This window comes from Parasteatoda tepidariorum, chromosome 8, assembly GCF_043381705.1.
Source record: "Parasteatoda tepidariorum isolate YZ-2023 chromosome 8, CAS_Ptep_4.0, whole genome shotgun sequence".
Taxonomy (NCBI): domain Eukaryota; kingdom Metazoa; phylum Arthropoda; class Arachnida; order Araneae; family Theridiidae; genus Parasteatoda; species Parasteatoda tepidariorum.
The window spans coordinates 74,052,543-74,077,425 of NC_092211.1; the positions used below are offsets into that span (position 1 = coordinate 74,052,543).

Consider the following 24,883-nt stretch of genomic DNA (forward strand, 5'->3'; position numbering starts at 1 on the left):
AAAGTAGTTCGGTAATATTCAAATACAAATAATTAATTAAACATTCTCAAATTTTCCTAGGTATTGGAAAAAACTGCATTTTAATTGAAAACATTTATACTTGAGCCTTTGGAAAAAAAACATTGATAGAGTGACTAATCAGTAAATTGTAAAGTATGTATTCAAACATAAAATATGAAATACAACCCTCACCAGGCAGGTTTCTAATTCAAAACGTAAAAACGCAAATAGTTAAATAAGCTTAATGTAATAGCTTTCTATATTGTATTTTAAACATATGTCACAAGTTGTTTAGGATTTTCTTTTGTCTTATTACAAAACTAATTGAATAAATATGTACACTGTTATAATTCGATATCTAATATTAAAATGTTCAGAAAAATAAATCTCTTCTCTTAAAAATGAGTTCAAAAACTAATTAAAGAATAATAAGCTTCAACGTAATAGAGTGAATCCAATTTAAATTATTTTCTTTTCAAAAGTATCTCGTAAAAATATGAAATCTTCAAACAAAACTGTAATATAAACTAAAATGAATAAACTTCAAATTAAATACAATGCATTTATAAAAAAATACAATTATTTTTTTTAATATTTTCAAAGAGAATAAAAAATGTCGTATGAAAAGTTTTTCAAATTTGAGTGTACTACTTTCATAATAGCATTAATATAAAATGAAACACTATTTCGAAGTAAAAATATGCATCACATAAACATAATTATTCATAGAAACTTCTTGATGCTCTTGTTAAACACTAGTAAAAAGTAGTCAACGCTGAACCATAATACCAATAAATGGAACCATAATCCCATGCAAAGTTTCTACAACTTTAACAAAGACAGCCGCAATGGCTCAGGAGGTAGAACGTTCGCCTTCCAATGAGGTGAACCGGTTCGAATCTCAGTGATGGCTGATAGATACGAATTTCGCATCCGGCTTGCACCTACCACATTGCCAACGAGAAATATCCTCAGTGGTAGACGGTTCATGGGTTAGAGTCCCCTTGCCATCAGGCCACCCGCGAGGGATTCTCATAGTCTTCCTCTCCATGTAACGCAAATTCGGGTTAGTTCCATCAAAACGTTCTCCACAGAGGTAAATTTCTCCCAATACTTGATCCAGGAGTTCCCTTGTCTTCTGGATTGGGTTCAAAATTTCAAGGCTACTGAGTTGAACATTAGTAGTGAGCCCAAAATTGGGTCTGTTGTTCATATAAAATAAAAATAAAAATATTTAATAAACAGCTGATTTGAAGCAGGGTTCACTTAGAGCTGACCTAGCTTACAATCAGCAGCTTGGATTAAAATAACGTAAAAACTTGCTGCAAAATTAATAAGGATAAGATATTAGATCGAAGCATACTTAAGGAAACCATGCAATCTGACTTTCAGGCTATTATATTGTACATAATTTCTGCAACTTGATGAAGTGTTCAATAAACTTACTATAGTTATTTAGATTCCGAACTATAATTTCGGACAAATTTACATATATCATTAAAAAGATATTAAATTGAAGCATGTTTCCTTACAAGATAAACCATACTATCGGTAACTTAGCCCATAATTCAGTAGCAATTTACATTCATCGTTAAAAAGGAGTTAAATTGAAGCATAGTTTTCTTTCAAGATGAATCATTCTATTGGTAACTTATGCTATAATTCTGTAGCAATTTACATGCCTCGTTTAAAAAGTTGTTAAATTGAAGCACTTTTTCTCACAAGATAAACCATACTATCGGTAACTTATGCTATAATACTTTAGCAATTTAAATGCATCATTAAAAAGATGTTAAATTGAAACATGTTTCCTTACGAGATAAACTATAGTATCGGTAACTTAGGCAGTGGCAATTTACAGTGGCAATTAATACAGTGGCAATTTACAAGCATCTTTGAGAAAGTGTTAAATTGAAACATGTTTCTTTTCAGGATGAATCTCATACTTTCGATAACTTATTATACTATAATTCTGTGAAAATTTGTATGCATCTTTCGCAAGATATTAAAACATAAGCTGAACCATCAAACTATCTACATCTTGGGTTATGATATCATGAATATTAGCTGTAATTTTAATAAGTTACAAATTTGAAGCCTGTTTCCATTCATATTTAGTCATTTTACTGATATCTTGGTAGTCCAAGATTCCGCAGTACTATAATATATAGCAAAGAAATAAATAAAATATGCTTAAAATACGATCAAACATTGACCGAATAGAACAAAATTGAAACCTGTTTCCATTTATATTTGGTCACACTACTGATATCTTGGCCTAAAATACCGCAGTACTATAATACACAGCAAATAAATAAATAAAAGGAAATAAAATAAGCTTAAACTACGACCAAACATTGACCGAACAGAACAAAATTAAAACCTGTTTCAATTCATAATTAATCATACAACTAATATCTTGGCCTACAATACCGCAGTACTATAATAGGTAGCAGAAAAATAAATAAATAAGCAAAATAACTTAAAATAAGACCTAACATTGGCCAAACAGAACTAGTTATTCACTTTTCGATCAGCAAAGTAACTTCATTTCTCATCATTTCATTTTAACATTTTAATCATTTCTTCTTAGCATTTTAATTCATTCACGCGCGAAGAAATAATTACAAATGAGCAAATTCGATGTGAATAAATTTTCAAACATTTAATTAATCAACCTTAATTAGTAAGCTGATTGTAACATGTCTAATAAACATCAGACAGATATTAGCTGGAAACGTACGCATAATCCAATAAACAAAAGCGCGCATATCTTCAGGCCTAAAACAATAATGAAGACTTTTCCGTGACCTGCTTAGTTTTAAAATTCCGGTGACATTTGCAAATAGCCAAATCTTTCAATTATCTTACTATGATTTCTATTAAATTACAAATAATAGCTTTTTATAAGTTGAGTTATACTTCATAATTTTCAAAAGTCTATTTTTTGCTTTTGGATTAGTGTGAACCACACCCATTCTGAAGCAGCTGAAAATGATTTTTTTACTATAACTAAAATGGCACTTACACGAAAAACCCATTTTGTCAAAAATAACAATCATGTTCTGAAGCTGCATAATGGTACTGAGGTGTTATTTGGAAATAATGGTAACTTGTTCATAAGTTAAAAACGAAACAAAATTCGATACGAAGACTTTCTTAAAGTTTTAAAATTATTCTGCATGAAAAAGATTTTTTTTCATACTCTCAGTTTTGATTGTATTCAATTTTTTATTAAAATGTTTAAAATTTTTATTCACAACTAAAATTACTATACGTTGGTCAATTAGTTAACTTTCAATTTGATGGCTGAAAATTTTTTGCTTTTTCGAAAAATTTTTATTTTTAGTGATATTGTTAATATTTTGAGGTATGTAGACATATTTTATAAATCATGCATCTTTCAATTTTTGTTGCTTTCCGTTTCTTGTAAAAAAATTTACATTTTTCATTGACAACTAAAATTACTATCCATTGATCCATAAATTGACTATCAATTTAAGACGGAACAACAAAGTGAAATTTTCAAAAATGAAAAAAAAAATTTGAATTTGTTTACTTTTTTATGATTATTGTACCAAAATATTGAATTAATTTTGTAAAATGAACAAGTTACAGCATATTATGTGACGCGCGGCAGTGTGACGCAGAACGTGCTGGGATATGTATAAACAAGTTAACTTTAGCTCGCAGTTGATTATTAGATTTGCTCACTCTATCAAAACATTTTAGAGAGGTGTGGTGGCTCAGGGATAGAACACTCGACTTCCCATGAGGTAAATCTGAGGACATTCGAATGAGGTGATTTTATTCCCAGTTCCCTAATTAGAGTCCCTTTGCTAACTGGCTAACCGTAGGAAGTTTTCGTGGTCCTCCTCTCCAGGTAACGCAAATGCGGGTTAGTTCCATCAAAAAGTCCTCCACGAAGGCGCATTTCTCCCAATACTTGATCCAGGAGTTCCCTTGTCTTCTGGATTAGACTCAAAATTACAAGATTACGGAGTGGAACCTTGATGGTCGTAAAGTCTAACATTGGATCGGCGGTTATATATANATATATATATATATATATATATATATATATATATATATATATATATATATATATATATATATATATATATATATATATATATATATATATATATATATATATATATATATATATATATATATATATATATATATATATATATATATATATATATATATATATATATATATATATATATATATATATATATATATATATATATATATATATATATATATATATATATATATATATATATATATATATATATATATATATATATATATATATATATATATATATATATATATATATATATATATATATATATATATATATATATATATATATATATATATATATATATATATATATATATATATATATATATATATATATATATATATATATATATATATATATATATATATATATATATATATATATATATATATATATATATATATATATATATATATATATATATATATATATATATATATATATATATATATATATATATATATATATATATATATATATATATATATATATATATATATATATATATATATATATATATATATATATATATATATATATATATATATATATATATATATATATATATATATATATATATATATATATATATATATATATATATATATATATATATATATATATATATATATATATATATATATATATATATATATATATATATATATATATATATATATATATATATATATATATATATATATATATATTCATATATATATATATATATATATATATATATATATATATATTTCTGGTATTTTAATGACAATTAGAGATTAATGTAGGCCTAACAGTCAAATAATATGCTCAAAATGAAGATGACAGCAGAATATCGGCTGCTGCTCTAAAAACATATGAGATGTTATACAACAACGTAAACCGACACTAAAAACGGGCTAAACTACTACTTAAGACAGCTGAAAATGATGGTGAAGGTCCTGATCACCTGATGGTCCTGGTATTGATGCATTACAGCCTAATTGCAAAATGTTATATATTTATATGGATTATTGATCACAAAACTTTAATTGCTATTTACTCGGTACTATATTTCTCTTATTTACTGTATCCATAGACAAATAATATAAGTAGACTGCACACGATAAATTACATTCGGAAATCAGAAACCTTATCAAGTGACTCGTTCGTGTTTATCCAATCAAAGCGTTTCAAGACCCGCTCTATTTTTTCTAAGAGCGGTCGTGATTTTTGGTTTCGTCTTCGCTAGAAAGAATAAAGGGGAGAAGATCTTTCTTCTTAGAAGAGAAACATTTTGCTTTGTCTTTCTTTTAAAGAAAAAAAAAGACTTGATCTTTTATTTATTTTTTTCAGTCATATGTTATGTTGTAATTCGATATTTTTTCACCCTTCCTATTATTATTATTTTTTTATTTTTCGTATTCGATGGCTCATTAACAATATGAAGGTTTAATAAGTAACTATATAAAACTTATAATTTTTTGATTCACAAGTCTATTAAAGGATTCGAACGATATATAACATAACTTATTCATAAATTAAGTTCTGAAATATAAAATGTTCCTCGACTATAGCTTACTAATTAATAAAGCATAATCGATGTAAACAATTTTCTATTTCAATTAAAATGCTAAGCTATAAATACAAAGAATTGTTAAGCTCTTCTCAGTTTTGTTACAGACAGTCAAGTAAACGATACATGTTAAAAACTGAAAAAACTCAAAAACTAATTAATAATTTTAAAACAAGCTATGTAAGAGAAAAGAATTTCTTTCTTATATCTGTACCATAAACTTCATGAGAAGATATATTAAAAGTTATAAGAATCACGCTCTTCTATGAGCAAGATTTTTTTTATTGTGAAATATTCTTTCGAAACTGTGATCGATTTACATAAATAAAGTTTAATAAATAATGATTTTTTTAGTTTCATAATGACGGAAATAGACCATTTGTTTTTTAAAACAATTTAACGCATATTTTGAAAGGAATAGCAGAGCAGGTTTATAAGAATACATTCTATTCAATTGTAAAATAGAAACGGAAAGTTCAATAAGAAAAAAAGTAGAATTATTTGAATGAACTTTCACCAATCCAGTATAAATATAAATACGATGAAGTCATGAACTACTCTAAAAAAATTGTCGATCAAATTATTCTTTAAATGTTTTCAATTAATTGAAATTTGCATTTGCTTGCAATAATACACTGCATTGTTAATTTTATACTTTTGTATTTCTTAGTATAAAATATTTTAGTTAGAGTTCCATGAGAGATTCTTTGATTGCAGACATGACAAATCTAATTTTATCTATTAAAAAAAGTAAATTTGGGTTATATGTAATTACAGCATTAATTTTCCATGCGATTTAATATTGTGAAAAATATCGTAAATTTTTTTAAGGTATATAGACTACCTAATAAGATATCAATTCTGGAAATTAACTGTTTGTATTGTCTTATAAACTAAATTCTTGTAATTCAAAAAAGTTACTTTATTAAACACTAGTCAGCTTAGATAACTTAAGGTGAAAAATGTCCCATGAAATCTCTTTTCTTAAGCTTTTGAAACAAAGAAGAGGAAATTAAAAATAATACTGACCAACATGGCCAAGAAAAAAAAACAGAATGTTCGGAATGAAATATTGATGAGAATAATTTTATTTAGATAGAAGAAAAAGCATGAAGATTAAAATACACACGATAAGATTAAAAAATTACTAAATTTATCTCAATCATGCAAAATTCCTTTAAAATACTTCTTCTTTGCAAGACTCTACTGTGTTGTTCCTCCTTAATTTTTGACAAATTTGCATTTATGTTAAGGAATTTTGTTTTAATCCGTAATAATGATATTTTAAGATGCGTAAAAATACTTTATAAATCACAATTTTTATAAAATTCCTTTTAATAATAATAATAATTATCATTATTATTATCATCATTATTATTATTAATTATTGTTATTATTAATTATTGTTATTATTAATTATTATTATTATTAATTATTATTATTATTAATTATTNGGCTCCACAGAGCATGTTTGTCGTTTTCGACTATTTAATATATGCTTTATGTGCGGGTTGTATTAAACTGTTATGTAATTCGTTTCGCTTACAACAGAATACTCTATATCTATGTAATTTTAAAGTATTATGAGTTTGTTAACTGATTATTATTATCATTACTATTATTATTATTAATTATTATTATCATTATCATTACTATTATTATTATTAATTATTATTATTATTATTATTAACGTGTATTTCGAGAAATGGTAATACTGATTTAAATATGTTTCAATTATTAATTATTTGACAAATGCTACGGTTACAATTACTTGAATTTTCAGTTCATGTTCATTGTTACAGCAATCATTACAAAATCATAATTATTGAAATCATCAATTTCATTTATCTTAAAATATAGGCGAAGTTTGCCGTCCCATTTTCTGCGCAGGCACTGCTTAAAATAATTAGAAGAAAATAAATTCTGAAATATGAGTTTCACCATTAGTTTTCTTCAATTACTTTAATGGAAAATTTAACTTTAGTAGAGTGTGCGCTGATCAAAAATAGAGTTTTTACGAAATCAAATAACAGCAAATACCAACCGGCAAACGACATTATACAATAATTTAGCTATTAGCAAATTGCAATTTTTAGTGTTCCTAGTTACTAGTGGATGCTATCGTATGTTACTAGAGCTACTACTTATTAAAACATGTTGCATTCTTTTGGAATATATATCAAATTACTAATGGAGAAGAAAGGAGACCCCTTCAGGCCCTCTAGTCTTTGTGGTATTATGATCTTTTGATCATATCACCAAAAACGAATTCGCTTTACCGCCGACAATTTGCTGTTGCGGTAGAAGTACTTTTACGGAACTATTATTCCCTTTCATTGGCTTTTATAGGCGATTTGAAGGCTGTTAGTCGAAATTTAGCCACATTAAATATTACTTTTTGGTGAACAATTTAATAGTTCTACAAATTTCGAGAAATTATTACAAATATTTTCGATTTCTAAGTAAAGTTAGCCTACTTTTAACCAGCGCCTTCTTTGCTGATTATGAAATTGGCGCAAAAGTCAAAAGGAAGGAAAAACACAGTCTTGTGAAAAACGTTTCTGATCTAATTGATCTAAATGTTTGAAAAGTCACGTGGAAGCTGCGCGGTATAGGCTCATAAAAACGTTAGATATTTAAATATTTTTTTTTCTAGATAGAAAAATTTTGAAAAAAAAATTTTTTTTTGAAAAAGGTATTTTTGTTTCCTCTGATCTCAGATAGGTTATTTTTTAAAAAAAGCAAAATATTTTTCTTTTGATCTCGTCTCTCAATGAGGTCTCCCAGGTCTATACAAACTCTGCTCCCGGCTAGCGCCGACCACAATGCTGATATAAAATATTCTCAGTGGTAAATGGACCATGTGTCAGAATCCTCTAACTGTTTTCCTGATTTTCCTCTCCGTGCTACGCAAATGCCAGTTATTTTCATCAAAAAGACCACTATGAAGTCTAGTTTATCCCAATGGTTGATGCAGGAGTTCCCTTGTCTCGAGGGTTGGGTTCAAAATTACAGGGTTACATAGTGGGATATGAGTAGTCGTAAACCCAAAAATTGGGTTGGCTGTTCAACGACGGTTATAAAATATTAAATAAAAGTAATATACATGTCATAGGCAGAGTTAGGCTTTGAATAGATCTCCATACCAGTGGCATTACAGTGAAAAGCGCTATGACTCAGTCACTGGAAGTCCCATATTTCTAATATTAAAAAGCATCAGTTGAAGAAACAATCTAATCTCTTTAGAGGAAAAAGGAACATAAGAAGAAATGAGAATTTTGCCTCCGATAAAAAATTTTATTACAGTGACTTATAAAAAACTAAATTCTCTCTGAGCACTTTGTTTCTTTATACTTGCATGCTTACTTAAGCTCTCCAAGCTTATATTAGTAAGCTCAATCACTTTTAATAATACCCCAATTCTCTTCCATTAAAAACAAATAAAGTTTTTTTTTACCATAAGGTAATCTAAATACGAGTAAAAAAGACGAAAAATATGAAAATTGGTGAAAAAAGATCAAGATGGAGACCAAAACAGAATAGAGATATAATATACAAAATTGAACTTTTCTAAAAACCCTTAGCAATTATTCTTTTTATTGTTAACGTTGAAAAGAAAAAGCATTTAAACTAAAAGAACTTATTTTTCATAGCGAAAATGTTTGTTCTGCAAATATAAAAAACTCTCATAAAAAATCTCTCAAATTACAGAAATTATTTCTGTAATATAAATAATAAATATATTAAAAAAGAAAAACTGTTCTATCGAAAGAATATGCATGTTAGTGCATTTTTTTAACTTACTAAAACGAAAAACAAAATTATGGAGTGTTTATATATACAATTTGAAATAAAAATCTTAAATTAATACATTTGTGTAATATTTTTTGTTACATTAACATCTTAATTATTATCCATCATATATATGAATACACTGTTATCAGTTACACTATAATGGTGTTCTTGGTATGTCACTATTTCGATTGTAAATATCTCAAAAATCTTGAAATAGTAAAATCATGACTTAGTTTACTAAAATCACATCGCACTATTTACTTAAATGTGATTATTTCCTTTTCCCAAAGAATTTTGTATATTACTAACGTTTTTTCGTAATAATAATAATACTAATAATAATAAACATAATTTTGGCAATGAAATAAAAATATATAGGTATTTACACCATTCATTTGATGATTTTTCCGTCCAAATGGTAACACTTTACCGGAAATTCGTGTATTCACAATTATAGTTCTTATTACTACACTAATACACACTTAGCAAAAACTACGAAATTAAAACGTAAATTTAATCAAATAAATAAAATTTATGCCATGATCTAAGGTATCATGATTAAATTACCAAATTTTATCTTACATTGTAAAATCTTATTTTATTGCTAATTTCTTATAAAATCTTATTCTTATATCTTATCTTATTTCTTACATATTATAAAATCTTATTTTATTATTAATAAGTCTTAACCAAAGCGCTTCGTTAAAAAATTACCGAGCTTTTTGGTGCTCTCATAAAGCCAAAAACACTGGAAATTTTAAATTTTATTATATCCTGTTATTTTTAACCATCCTTTTTTTTAACAGCGCACATGGCTCCTTCTTAATAAAGACTTTACTCGTAACTTTAAATTCTCAATCATTTTCCGTTATTTAATTTTCTACCAAGCACAAATAAACAATTACAATAATTTTCAAGATCCATTAATTTACTAACCATTGTAACTATAAGGAAAAATAACTAATCTATCTATAGTTCAAACTAGCCTAAAGCTACTATTAATTGAACATCAGTTTCAGTTTTTTTTATCAATTCACATTGCATGAATCTGGCTAATATATGCTTATTAATCGTTACTTTATGAACCCAAACCGGCAAAACTCGGAATGTGCTATCACTTAAATCAACATATAATTCGGGGAGATAAGCTAGAGAAAACGTATTTACATCCTCATTACATAGAATTGGTGCCTATATTTACTGAAGCGAAAGCATTTAGATCTTTCTATATACTTCAATAATTTGCCAACAATTGATTTAGATCTATAGTTTAGTTAACAGATCTATGCGTATTCTCAAGCATTTATTTGCTCTATTTTCTTAATGCCATTAAATATTTATTCAGTTGATAAAAATCAAAATTAATTTTTCAAAATATGATTTATTTTAATATAAAAACTGAATTTCAAGTTATTATTGTAACTTCGATAATATTTTAATCGAATTAAATAGATAAAAATATAATAAATAAATAATTCGAAACTATTTTATATAGTTATTTAGCAAGTATATGTGCAATAATTAATTTTTTAAAAAAAAACATTGAATAGATATTATGTTTTAACTTTCGTTAAGAAAATATTTAAAATAAGTTTTTAGAGAAAAATGATTTATTTTTAAATTTTATAAATAATAGATAATAATAATAGATAAATAATAGATAATAATAGATAGTAAACTTCCCTTTTAACGCACAATTCATTTTAACCATAAAACCTATTTTACAGTAATTTTAAAGTAACATGTGTTTTATTAAATTTATTCAGAGATTTCAGAGCAATTATTATTCTAAAATTTACAGTATATCAGATTATTTTGTTCCGTAACACGATCAGGTGAGAACAGATTTTACTATAAAAAGTACCGGCAGCCTGAGTATCGGTACTTTTTACCGAAATTTGATCCGTTATTTTTTATAGTGTATGGTATACAGTAGAGGTTTTACACATTTCATAAGTAGTTGATAAGAAGTAACACTGTTTTGGATGATGTAATAAAACTGTTAGAGGCATGTTTCTAAAAAGCGTTAGTTATAGATTTTTTTTAATTCTATTACATTATTATTTTGTATCTTATTAGAAAACCCAAACCATCATTTTTAGATTATTTTACTTAAAACTGCATTTTCATTTTTAGGAAAAGTTTAACTGCCTTTATTTTTAAATGAAAACAAAATAAGTAAAGAAAAACATTGAATTTCTATATAAAAATAGATGGAAAGTAGATCGTAGTTAATCAAATATTAAAATGATAGCCCCCATGTACTCCATACTTAAATACTCAACCATTCCTCAAATAAGATATAAAAAACAAATGTTCTGGAAATTAAAGTGGATCTACCACAACAGAAACGAAAACAGGTATTATTCTTTCTCTTACTAAACTCTATCGTTCGTTAACTTAAATAACTAGAACGCTGTTTCCTATTAAAAAAATAGATCAGCATTTTATCGTTATTGCTCTTAACTAAATTATCAAAGGTACTGTTTTCTATAAAAACTAGTTAAATCAGAATTATATCTTTTTTTCCTCTTTACTAAATTAACGAAAGCATGTTTCCTACCAAATCTTGTTAGATCAGCGTGGTATCAATCTCTCTCTTAAGTAAATTAACAAAAGTATTGTTTTCGATAGACTCTACTTAGACATGCGTTCCATTGTCCCTTCTCTTCACCAAATTAACGAAAACACCATTTCTATAAAAACTAGTTATATCACCATAATTAACGAAAACATTGTTTCCTTTAAAAAAGTAATTACATCACTGTTGTATAGCTTTTTAACTTTACTGATTTAGCAAAAACACTGTTTCTTAAGTTTCCTTTTTCTGTACTAAATTAACGAAAATGCTGTTTCCGATCAAAACTAGTTAGATCAACGTTGTTTACAGTTATTCCGGAAAACTAAAGTACTTTGGAGGAGAAAATTATCTTGAAATAGTCATGAAATGAAAAATTTCGAGAAGCGTTTTAGTTAATTTAACTGTAAAATTAACTTCGACCGACGCACTTTACTTTTGAAGGAAGTTATGCCTACTAAACAGCCTACTAGTAGCACATTTTAATGCTTTGTTGCTAGCGTACTTTAGCATCAGCACTCCTTAATGCAAGCTTTTACATTTTTAGTGCAGACTTAAGCTTTTATCTAGAATTTTACTAAGCTTTTATCCGAATTCAAATTCTTGTAATTCTTCCAAATTCAGGCTTAAGATTGGTTTGAGACAAATTATCTTATGTCAGAAATGTAATTTAATTAAGCTTAAATTAGTTCAAATATCATCTTTTCCAGATCAGTAAATTTTAGCGGAATGTTAAAGTTCATGCACGATTTGAATGACTAGCAAAAATAAATAAGTAGTAATAAATGAATATAGCAAATAAAATAAATAAATAATAATGAATGAATAAAGTAATAAAAATAAAAATAATAAAATAAAAAATAGTAAATGAATAAAATAAGTAAAATAAAATAATAATATTTGAATAAATAAATAATAATAAATGAATAAAATAAGTAAAATAAAAGAGTAATAATTGAATAAATAAATAATAATAAATGAAAAAAGTATATAATAAGAAATGAATAAAATAACTAAAAATAAATTAAAAAAATTAATAGAATAAATAAATAATTTTTACTGTGCGTATCTGGTGAGGAAAGAAGAATGTAAATAATAAAAATAACTGTGAATGAGCACTGTAAACAAATAATTTAAAATGCAAATTGTGAAACCCAAACAAGACATCAACATTTGATTTACAAAGTTAAATATTCCGGATTAAATTACGGTATCAAGTACTGGCACTTTGGGTGCATCATCCGTAAAATCCATTTTTGCATTAAAATACTATACCATAATTTTTATAGTAATACTTATTTAATTTGAGTGATTCAGTATTTTTACGATAATTATCACTGTAAAAATTGCAGTATATCAGACTTTTTTGTTCCGGAACATTTTCCTGTCAGAATAGATCTTATGGCAAAAAGTAGCGGCAACTTGAGTGCCGCTACTTTTTAACCGGAATTTTTTACCGTGTGTAGAAAATGGAATCAGCTTTCACTGTACATTGTTCAGCAGATCACTTTAAAAACTAACGCTCAAAAAAAAAAAATCTCCAACATACCCCTAACCCTGCTAATTCAAATTTTTCAAGACTCTGAGAAAAAAATTTGGTCAAAACTACTAGAATAGGGTAAAATTTAATTTGTTTCTGGCTCTATGGGAACAGCAAAAAACGGGTTTTCTTTACCGAAGTGTTTTGCGAAGTAAAATCAATAATAAAATATAATTTTATAATATGACATAAAAATTGGTAAATAAAGTAAAAATTGGAAGTTTTATCATAATAGCCATTTATTCGGTTAAATTTACTTTTAAATTTTGTATTTTTTATTAAATGTGTTAATTATAACTAAAATTTTAAGAACCGGAATTTCCGATAAACCATTAACATATGAACGGAAAAATTACTTAATTAATGGTTTAAAAGACGTATATTTTGGTTTTATTATCCAGAATAATGTTTATTTGTTTTTTTACCAGAAATATCATTACCTTACAGTACGGTAATTTTACCAGAATTTCTTTTTCCGTATGCATTTTGAAAACTAACTTCAATTGCTTAAGGAAATAAAATTTGTTCTTACTTATTATAAGTAAAATCCATACGCGATTAATAAAATAAATAAGAAAACATATACGAATAATTTGCAAGAAAATGATTAAAAATGCATAATTGATGAATAAATTCCTTTTTTTTTAAAAAAAAAAAGTGCTTTTCTTCATTAAGAAATAACACATTCCTTTCGCTTAACTTTTAGCTTTTGCAAAGCAGAAAAAGTAACCTTAAATTTGTATACAACTAAAAAATCAATGTTGCAACATTTTCGAAGCTAATAATGACTTTCGTCACATAGTCATACATTCCTCCGTTTCCAAGATACATCATTATTACTGTTACATTAACAGTAATAAATTATTCTTTAGCAAAAGAATCATAATTGCCTTGAATAGTGTTCATTGACCCTTGGTAGAACGTGATAAAATAAGTCACCACATTTCAGACACAAAAGATTATTGCTTTGTGTCGATCTCGTTAATGACATGAAGCACACGCAATGTACTAATTATAGACACTTTTATGTCACACGCAAATGGAGTATTAAAAAAAATGTTAATATATTTTGCTTCTTTTTCCATTTAGATTTCATTTTAAACAATAATCAGTTGAGTTGAATACAAAAATTGCGTATCATATAAAAATGTATCTTAAATAATCTGAAATAAATAATTATATTTTGTAATAATTTTAATAATCCTAAGTTATCCTAACAATTAATTTTCAATTAATTGCATAACTTACAATAATGCATTTTAATATAATACTTTGAAAAAGAGAGGAATTATATTTAGTAAAATAGTATTTGTCGCTTATTAATAGACAAACAATTTAACTGAGTATTGTATCGAAATATATCTTAAATATATTACATTTCTTAAATATAGTACATTTAAAATATATTAATTTTTGAAAATCCAAATCCAAAAAAAGCAAAATATAAAATTGAAATAAATTGCATAAGGTTCACTAAGAAAATGTACTAATTATAGACACTTTTATGTTACACGCAAATAGAGTATAAAAAAATCTTCATATATTTTGTTTCTATTGTAATTTTGAAGTTAAACAGTAGAATTAAACAGTTCAGTTTTGAAGCTAAACAGTTCAGTTAGAATGTTTATACAAAAATTGCGTATCATATACAAATGTATAGAAAATTAATAAGCTAAATAAAAAAATTGTATTTCGTAATAATTTTTTAATAGTTCAAAACTACCGCAATAAGTGAATTTTAAAAAAATTGCTCAACGTACAGTATTTTAAAAGATTAATAAAAAAAGAAAGAAAATATATATAGTAATACAGTTTTGTAGTTCATAAATAGGCAAACAATTGAACTAAGTATTGCATTGAAATAAATATTAAATAATTAACGAAGATAAATAAATAATGCTTATTAATTTTACAGTTCGAAAAAGGCCAACAATAAAATTAAAATAAATTGATGATCCAAACTACTAAAATATGGTAAAATTCTCCCTGCTTCTGGCTCTTTGAAAATTCCAAAAACCTTGGTAATTTTTACCGAAGCGTTTTGGGCATGATTTTGGTAAAATTAAAAATAAAGTATGATTTTTTATTATGTGATGAAATTCAGTAATTTTATCATACCTTTGAACTAGCATAAAAATCATTTATTTAGGTTAAATTTACTTTTCAGTTTAGTATCCTAGTATCCTCAGTTTAGTATCCTTCAGTTTAGTACTAATTTACTTTTCAGTAAGTATACGTGTGGTACTATAGTATTGAAAATAAGAATTTTCGGTAAGCTGCTACCGTATGAACGGAAGAATTCCAAATGAATGGTTTAAATATCATATATTTCGGTTTTATAAACCAAAATTATGTCGTTGATCTTTTTTTTCTTTTCTTTTTTTTTTGCTTCTTAACCCAGAAATATCATTACCTTACAGTACGGTAATTTTACCAGAAGTTGTTTTTCCCGTGTACAAATATTTATCGTAAACTAATAATTTTAATTATAAGAACTATATAAATTAATAACATTTTTTGTACTTCAAAAATACGTAAACAAATAAATTTAATGCGTATCATTATAAAAATGTATCTTAAATTAATAATCTGAATTAATAAGAAATGTAGCTTCGTAATAAAGCGCTTTACAGTGAAAAATGACCTCTATCAATAAAATAAATGAATAAAATAAAAATATACTGCATCATAAAGTACATTCTGACTTTTCTAATCTAAATAAATAAGAACGTGCTATAGGAAAAAATCTATTAATAGTATCTTCACAATTTGTGTTCATTTTATTTTTTTAGCTGCTATTTTAGTTTTTATGCCGGCTTACTATTTTTTTTCAACCAAATATTGTTTTTTCAATAATTATTTATAGGTAATGCTACATTCTGCTGTCTCAATTCTTAAAAATTAAAATAAATAAATTTAATATACTAATAATATTTATCACGGAAAAAAATATTTGTTTCTAAAGAAAATGTTTAAGAATTGGATGTAGAGATCTAAAAAATTGAGGAAAATATACATTTCGAGAAAAAATATTTCATAAATTCATCGTAGCTACCATGATTGAAGTGATTTACCATTTAAAAACGTTTTCTTCAGATAAATCACTACAGTTTAAAAGGGAAAAATAGTTGATTTCATGTTGATCTCATTAATGATAAGGAAGGTATGTAAGATATTAGTTTCATTTACGCATATAGACTATTAAAAATATAATACGTATTTACTTTACTTCCATACTTTAAATTAATTTCAAACATAATTTTATTTAATCAAAATGTTTATTAACATAACTATTTTCTGGATAAAAATTGCATATCGTTTAAAAGTTGTTGAATAAATGCGAAATAAAATTTTGCAATAATTGTTTTTTCAGTTCAAAAACAGACGACTCAAATGTTATTGCGATACAGAAATTTATAAATTTATGAAATTATTCTGCGATATAAGTTTATTAAGATTAAAATCTAGGTAAATTTCGGTTTTTTTTTCTGGAGCTGCATTACGAAGTAAGTGATATAAGAAAAGCTGCTGCATCTTTACTCATTAAATAAGTGAATATTTTTTTCCTGTAAGCTCTTACCTTAGGTGAAAATTTTTTACACACACTTAACTTTTAAGCACCAAATAATATTTTAAATATTTTATTCATTTAAAATGCGAAGACTTTTATGGTTACTTTTACACTTTGACGCTGAAGAGAAACCGGTTTCCCTTTTTTATATATTTCCACTAACGCTCTAATTAAAGGATGAAATATATTTTGGTATTTTTTAAATTATAAAGAAGCCTTATATTTACTAAAATAACCTGCTAAATTTTTTTGGAACTATATTTGCACCAAAATACTAAAACAGTAGTTTGAAAAATTTTTTTCTTTCATTTGCAAAAATTTATCATTCTTGATTTTATAAATTAAAGAAACTTCAATAATAAATTATTATTTCTCAAAGATCTAAATAACTGCAAATTTTATCGATCATTCTTTGGAAGTGACCCCTACTTGGAAGATTATACCGTTAACTCAGAAAAAGACACCTGTGTTTCATGATGTATTTCATAACCATAAATTATTGAAATAATAAATCTAATATTTTTCACTTATTTTGGCACAAAGTAATTCAAAATAAAAAAAAAGGCATGTAAAATATGTTTAATGAAAATTCTGATTCAAAGGGTATATAGCTTGTGAAGTTGGGTTAGCAAACTATCTGTACTTTTATTTATTATATTTTTTGGTATATTTTTCTCTCTTTTTTTTACTGTTCAAAAAGAACAAAATGTTACTGAATCAATGAAAAAAATAATCCAATGAGTATGGAGATGAGATATTCACAATACTCCAATGCCAAAACTGGTTTGTCGAATTTCAATCTGGCAATTAAACTGACGACACACCATGCCAATAGAAGATTATGAAGATGCAAATAAGGCATTAAGTGATGCTTCCCGGCGAATAACAAGTTGTGAGATCACTGAGGGATTAAATTTATCGAGTTTCATCGTTCATGATCATTTTTAGTTTTTAAGCTCGACTTACGAGTTACTCCATATTCTCGAGTAGTGAAATTTTTGCCTTCGCGTTGTTGACGTCTGTCATGTTCCTCTCGAACGTCAAGAAAATTATCCATTTTGGGAAGCCAATCATCATCACTGGCGATGAAAAATGGGCTGTCTTTAACAATGTCCTGGTTTATACAAAATTCCTTAGAAGGTAAATATCTGGATAGTTTCTGACCAGAAAAGAACAAAAATTTTATGAGTGTGTAATCATGCTACTGCCAGAAAGATGGCAAGATATATTGAACCAGAATGTACAATATATGAATAAATAAAATATATATTCACTATAAGAAACACATATTTAATTTTCCTATAATAAAAGGAATTATTTTCTGAATAACCTAATTTAAGTGTTACAATAAACAGGGAAACTTACTAGCTTAAAATTCTATTGATTAGAAGAATAATTACTTTATGAGTAAAAGCTATTCAAAATATGACCTATAAAGGCTATAAGACAATTTTTTAACCAAAAAAATTTATTTCATAATTTTAAAAGCATACTAGCATAATTTTATCGAATATATTTTGTTTTATAATCGTCGTTGAAAATCAACCCAATTTTGGGTTTACGAGTATTAATGTTCAACTCCGTAGCTTTGTAATTTTGAGCCCAATCCAGACAACAGGGGAATTATTGGATAAAATATTGGGCGAAATTCGATTGCGTGGAGGACTTATTGATGGAGTTAACCCGCATTTGCGTAACAGGGAGAGAAAATCCACGAAACCCTTCCACGGTTAACCTGACTACGAGGGGACTTTAACCCATGGTCCATCTATCACTAAAGATATTTTACGTCAGCACTGTGTCAGTGCCAGCCGGGTGCGGAATTCGTATCGATCAGCCTAAGCTGGAATTCGACCCGGTTCACCTCATTGGAAAGCGAACGCTCTATCCCTTGAGCTACCACAGCCTCTAAGCATGAATATAAAAAAAAAATTAGTTTTAAATTTGAAAAATATGAACTACATAGTAACAGCAAAAAATTACATGGAATATGGAATATCAACTTAGGCCTTACGAAATCTGCATGAAAACCTTAATTTTCAATAACTAAATTTTTTTTAAACTTTAATTTTCATTAACGCATATTTTTTATTTCTAACCTCATATTTACGTAAGATTAAGTATTCCACATTTCTCTGCTCTAGAGCACTTAAATGTAATTTTTTATGCACAGCATTTTTAATTTTACTACTGTAAATTTTTGAGCATGGAAACTGAATTTTTTTATGCTTGTGTTTTTAAAAATTAATATCAAATTTACATTTTTGACCTAAAAAAGCGAATGTTTAGGCCCACTTTAAAAACTCTGATTCTTTTTAAACTTTACTAAAGCTTTCTTTGTAAACATGGGAGCACAACGAGTTATTTTTATCAATATGGAATTTTGAATTTAGACGAAGCAAATTTGCGATATTTTTCGATTGATCACTCAAATAAGAAAACTGATTCAGCATTATGCATGTATGCAGTATTGATCTCTTTTTCAATTGTATTCAAGAAATATGACTTATTGAGTGGAATAAAGAAGTGGAAAGAAGTTTAAATATAAAAGTAAAAATCTCTGAATAATATGTTCTTACGTAGATAAGGAATCTAACCACGGAAAAAACACCTATGATGATAAAACTCATAAATTTACCTTTGCAAACGAGTAATATATATTACAGTATATGCACTGAATGTATAACAGTAATTATTTATTATAATTGCAAATTTGTGTCACATCTTTGCACAGGATGCTCCAAATTATTTTAATAAATGAATTTTTGTTCTAATTGAAATCATGCTAGAAACTGAGAAGTATCATCTAAACCCTTTTAGTAAATAAGGAATATAATTAAAATTTCTATTCAATATTGAAACATTAAGTTCTTAAATACATAAAAGAGGATATTTAAAATGACATACATCAATAAAAACATGAAGATTGAACTGTAAAGATGAAAAGTGAAACCTTACAATTTGAAAAATAACATTTTATGCCATGCTTTAAGTTACCATGTTAAAAAAATTAAAAAATTACCACATCTACCAAATTTTTTCAAATATTATAAAACCATATTACAATGTTAGTTTTACCAAACTCATTACCAAAGAGCTTCGTCAAAAATTACCAAGCTTTTTATTGTTCCCATAGAGCCAGAAACACGTTGAATTTCACCATATTCTGGTAGTTTTAATCATACTTTTTTTCTCAGTGTAGATTATTTTGAAAGGAAAATATAAAATTACGTATGTCCGATAATTTTATTTCTTTAAAATAAAAATAAATTCTTATTCAAAGAATTTTTTGATTTAATATACTTGAACAATTCAGTTTCTAACAGCTAACTAATATTTATTCTTGTAAAATTGAAAATATGATACTATTTGTCGTATGTTTACATAATTTCAATTCAAACACAAATTGCAATATAATTTTTTTTTAAAATTTAAATCATTTCAAATTAAAAATGTAATTATAATTAATTAATTCTTATTTAATTTATAGAGAATGTTTGACATAATCGGTGCTTTTCTTAATTAATAAAACTTAACTTTTAACAATTCAGGCGCGAAATTCAGGAGTTAATGATTTTGTTAAAACAAAAAAGGGAATTATAAAACTGTTTCCTTTCTTTACAATTGTTTTAAATTAAAGTACTAACTAGGTAAAAATGCTGATAGAATTATATGTTCAAGCAAATAGACTATGCATTTAAGAATAATTATTTATTTCAGTTTTTTATAGAGATCATCTGGGATTATTATTTTTCTTGATAGTTAATTAAAAGACTATCACACAAAAAAATTTAGTTCTGTTATTGAAAAAAAAATTTAACTACTTAATGTAATTTCAATTAAAACATTTACTATGAATTCAAAAATAAAATATTAATGTGTCGATGATAATAATTTAAAAATTCAAATAATAAATACATTTAAAACGTTTGAGACAATTACATTTTTTTACAATAAATATGACTTACTTTTCTTAATTTCTTTTTCATGACAAATTCGTTTCAAACAGTTCATGAATCAGTTCCCGGAAAGAAACTATTTCTTTTTTATTTTCTTACAAAAGTTTATGCTTAAAATTATGTTAAAAATGAATCCTACTTAAATCTTCATGAAATAAAAAAACGATCTTTATTAAAGTATTTATTTCCTTTTTTGAATTTTTTTTTATCCTTAACCACAAGGACTTTGGTGAAATTAAAAATTTGATAATGAAACAAATATTACATTTCTACAAAGTCCTAACACTTGTCTGGCCAAAAAATGCAGCTTTTCTTATTGTTTTTACTTTTTATTTATTTCTATTTGTAAATTTTTTGCATAGACACATATTTTTAAAAAATAAATTAATCTTTCTAAAATCTCCGTATTGCATTAAAAATCCTACAATGTAATGCATTTTTTAGATTTATGATGAGAAAAATCATAACCTACCTATGATGAGAAAAAAACGGAAAGCGGAACATCTCTTTCACGACAAAGTAAGTTTCAAACACTCAGCAAACCGAAATATTTCATTTTTTTAAATATTTCATCGCGAAATTACATTTAAAATAGTTGATGAACATTTTTTTTAAAATTTTCATAAAACAAAAATAAAAAGTTTTTTAATGCAATATATTTTGTAAATTTATTCTATAGTTTTCCTTTAACCCCAATATTTTCAATGAGTTTAAAAAACTGAAAAGGGAAGTCTTCTAATGAAAACTTTTAAACATTTAACAAAAATAATAAAAAATATATTTTTTAACCTTTATTAAAAAAACTAATTGATTTCTGATTAAAAAAATATTTCTTGAAATTTTCATTGAACAAAAATGAAATGATACAATCATGTAATACAATTACAAAATGCATAATTTTATAATGCAATACATTAAAAATGCTGAAAGTAGAACAAGCTTTCTTTTAAAAAGTTTCAAAACTCAACCAACTAAAAGATACAATTTTTTTTTAAAAAAATTATTAATATATTTTATTAATATTCATAAAATAAATTGAAAATTTTTGACAGCAAAAAAAATTTTAAAAACAGAAATGAAAAACTCTATAATTCAGCGCATTTTATGAATTTATTCTCTAAGCATAACCTTAACCGCAATGAGTTAAAAAAAGAAGAAAAGAAAAGAAGGAAAGAAAAGAAAGCGGAACAAGTCTTTTACTACAAAGTTTCAAACACTCTACTAACCGTTAAAGAAAGTTTACCTGTTATATTTTATCTGGGATCTTCCAATCTAAACTTCCAAAAATGGGTAAGTACCAAAGTATAAAAACCAAAAATCGTTCTACACACCTTGGCGACAAAGAGAAGAACGTGTGAAAACAAATTTCTCCCTTTATGCAGAGAAATCTGAAGAAGAATATGTCCTGTCGTCGAGTGTCATTCCACAACTGTTTATGAGCTTTCAGTGGAAAGCTTGGAAGAATTTTGCAAAAGGAGGGGGACCTGCGCGTGCGCTTTCAAGTTGTTTGCGCGCAAGCGATTTCTGTGTCGTTCTTTCCCCGTGTTCCTTTTTCTCCGGGTATCTTGCACATGAGTATGTTTTCGTCACCCCTGGATTTCGAAGAAGTGGGTTGGAAAAATAAGAGCCCCTATTAATTATTTCGAGCGTGGTATCGAAAGTAGAAGGAAAGAATCCAATAAAGAATCTTTGATTTTATTAGAATAAACATTGGAAACAAATTGATTTGTAGATTGAGTAAGTTCTAGAGGAAATAAAAAATAAAATTCACTATCAATATGCTCTGTCTTACGCATTTTATATTTTATAACCGTCGTCGGCATTTGGGTTTACGACTACTAATGTTCTACTCCATAGCCTTGTAATTTTAAACCCAATCCAGAAGACAAAGGAACTCCTAGATCAAGTATCGGGAGAAATTCGCCTTCGCGGAAGACTTCCTGTTGGAACTAACCTGCATTTGCGTTACATGGTGTGAACAACCGGTGTATACGCGATCCTCTGACGGTTAGCCTGACGACAAGGAGACTCTAACCCATGATCCGTCTGTCACTGAGGGTATTTTACGTCAGCACTGTAGTCGGTGCGAGCCGGGTGCGAGATTCGAATCAACCAGCTATCGCTGGGATCGAACCCGGGTCACCTCATTTGAAGACAAGCTCTCTATTCCTTGAGCCATCACGTCTTACGTATTAAAATGCAATTTAAAAACAGGGTTTAATCAAAAATTTAAGTAGTGATTTAATACATAGTGTAGTAGTACTACTCTATTTACTTCGCACTCGAAAAGCATATTGGGCTATTGGCGACGGTCAGAGAAACATCTCTGAAGATAATTCGAAGACATGTCATTACAATTTTGATCCTCTGAAGAGGGGATGACGCCCTCTTATTGGTAGTCCAACGACCTGCACGCGAAGTCAAGCACTTCATGTTAGAACAATTTAAAGAGGACCGACACTGCACACTTTCAGAACCTTCGCAAGCAGATCAAAGTGGTCATCCATCCGCTCAATGACCGATGAAAGTGATGAGTAATTATTGATCATCACCAATTACGTTGTAATGTAATGTAATCAATGTGGAACATAGTGCGATCTTAAAACAAGTATTTCTGAGAAGGAAAGAATATAGAAATTGATTTTTTTTCAGTTTTTTGTTAATTTTTTATTGTTTTGATAAAACTAAATATTTGAAAGATATTTTCCAGATTACTTTAGAAATTTAAAGCATTAAAATTTGCCCAAAATAACTAATAAGGATAATATTTTGTAAGCATTTATTTTAAAATAATTCTAAAATAATTAAAATGAAATTTAAAATAACAGCAATATATGTATTGTGAAGTAAATTACAACAAATATAAAAAAAAATTTGCAAGAAATTACATGTTTTTCCCAAAAATGTCTTAAAAGTTTAAAATCGAATGAGTAAAAGAAGATGAACAAAAGCTTCCCACTGAAATGAGGCGAATTTTGTTAAGAGCAAATATATTCACCATGTTTATAGATGATGCAGCTTCTCATTTACTAAACTCAAGACAACATCATCAATATTTTTCCGTATTTTAATGATGGCTAGAGGAAAGGCTACGTCATCCATGGCAACCCCGCCACCATTACCCAAAATGCACCACTCTGAATATATCTCAATACCTAATTAAGGCATTTTCCTATTCGAAAATGTGAATTGAGCTATAATTTTTTTCCTCTACAAATCGCAATAAGTGGGTTTCTAACTTTTTCTGATAGTTGGCAACCTCTGTGTGCATAGAGGAGAAACTAGGTTATGTTCGAACCTATAGGCTGAAGTCTTAACATTCAAACACAATCAAAGAGTCTTTACCTTGCTGTACAATGAAAAGGAAAACTTGTTCTTTTCTCAAAATTTTGAAACATCACACAAATCAGTCTGGATCACCCAAATTCTCTTTTTTCCTACTCTTCTTTAGTTGTGGATAGCTTTCACCATATGTACCATTTAAGTTTTTATGCTAAAATCGCTTATACGACACGTAAAATGGAATAGTAAAGGAGAAGGGAAAAAAAAGAGTGGTTCTTAAATGTATGAAAGCTTTAAATATAGTGGCAAATTTAACGTAACTTTTTACCCAAGACATATAAAATCAACCATTTACCAAAAGACTTTTTCTGGAAAATAATTTACGGCGATTCGCAAAGAGATTTTGCGAACCAAATTGGATTTTCCAGTTGGCCAACAAACGAATCCACATTGTTACATCCTCAAGGATATTGTTTTTTGATAACAGATTGAGTGCCGGAGTTTTCC

General features: G+C 26.7%; 1 protein-coding gene across 2 annotated transcripts in view; it reads right to left on the reverse strand.

Annotated features, from left to right (window-relative positions):
- LOC107448605 (GTP-binding protein Di-Ras2) overlaps positions 1 to 22,542 on the reverse strand; it is a 143,830-nt gene extending 121,288 nt beyond the window's left edge. Inside the window, exon 1 of one of the 2 annotated variants that reach the window (XM_016063867.3) lies at positions 22,338 to 22,542. The gene's annotated coding sequence lies outside the window, so the exon portion shown is untranslated. The remainder of the gene's footprint in view (positions 1 to 22,337) is intronic. The other variant, XM_016063869.3, reaches the window with a different exon arrangement.
- Positions 22,543 to 24,883: the final 2,341 nt, after the last annotated feature.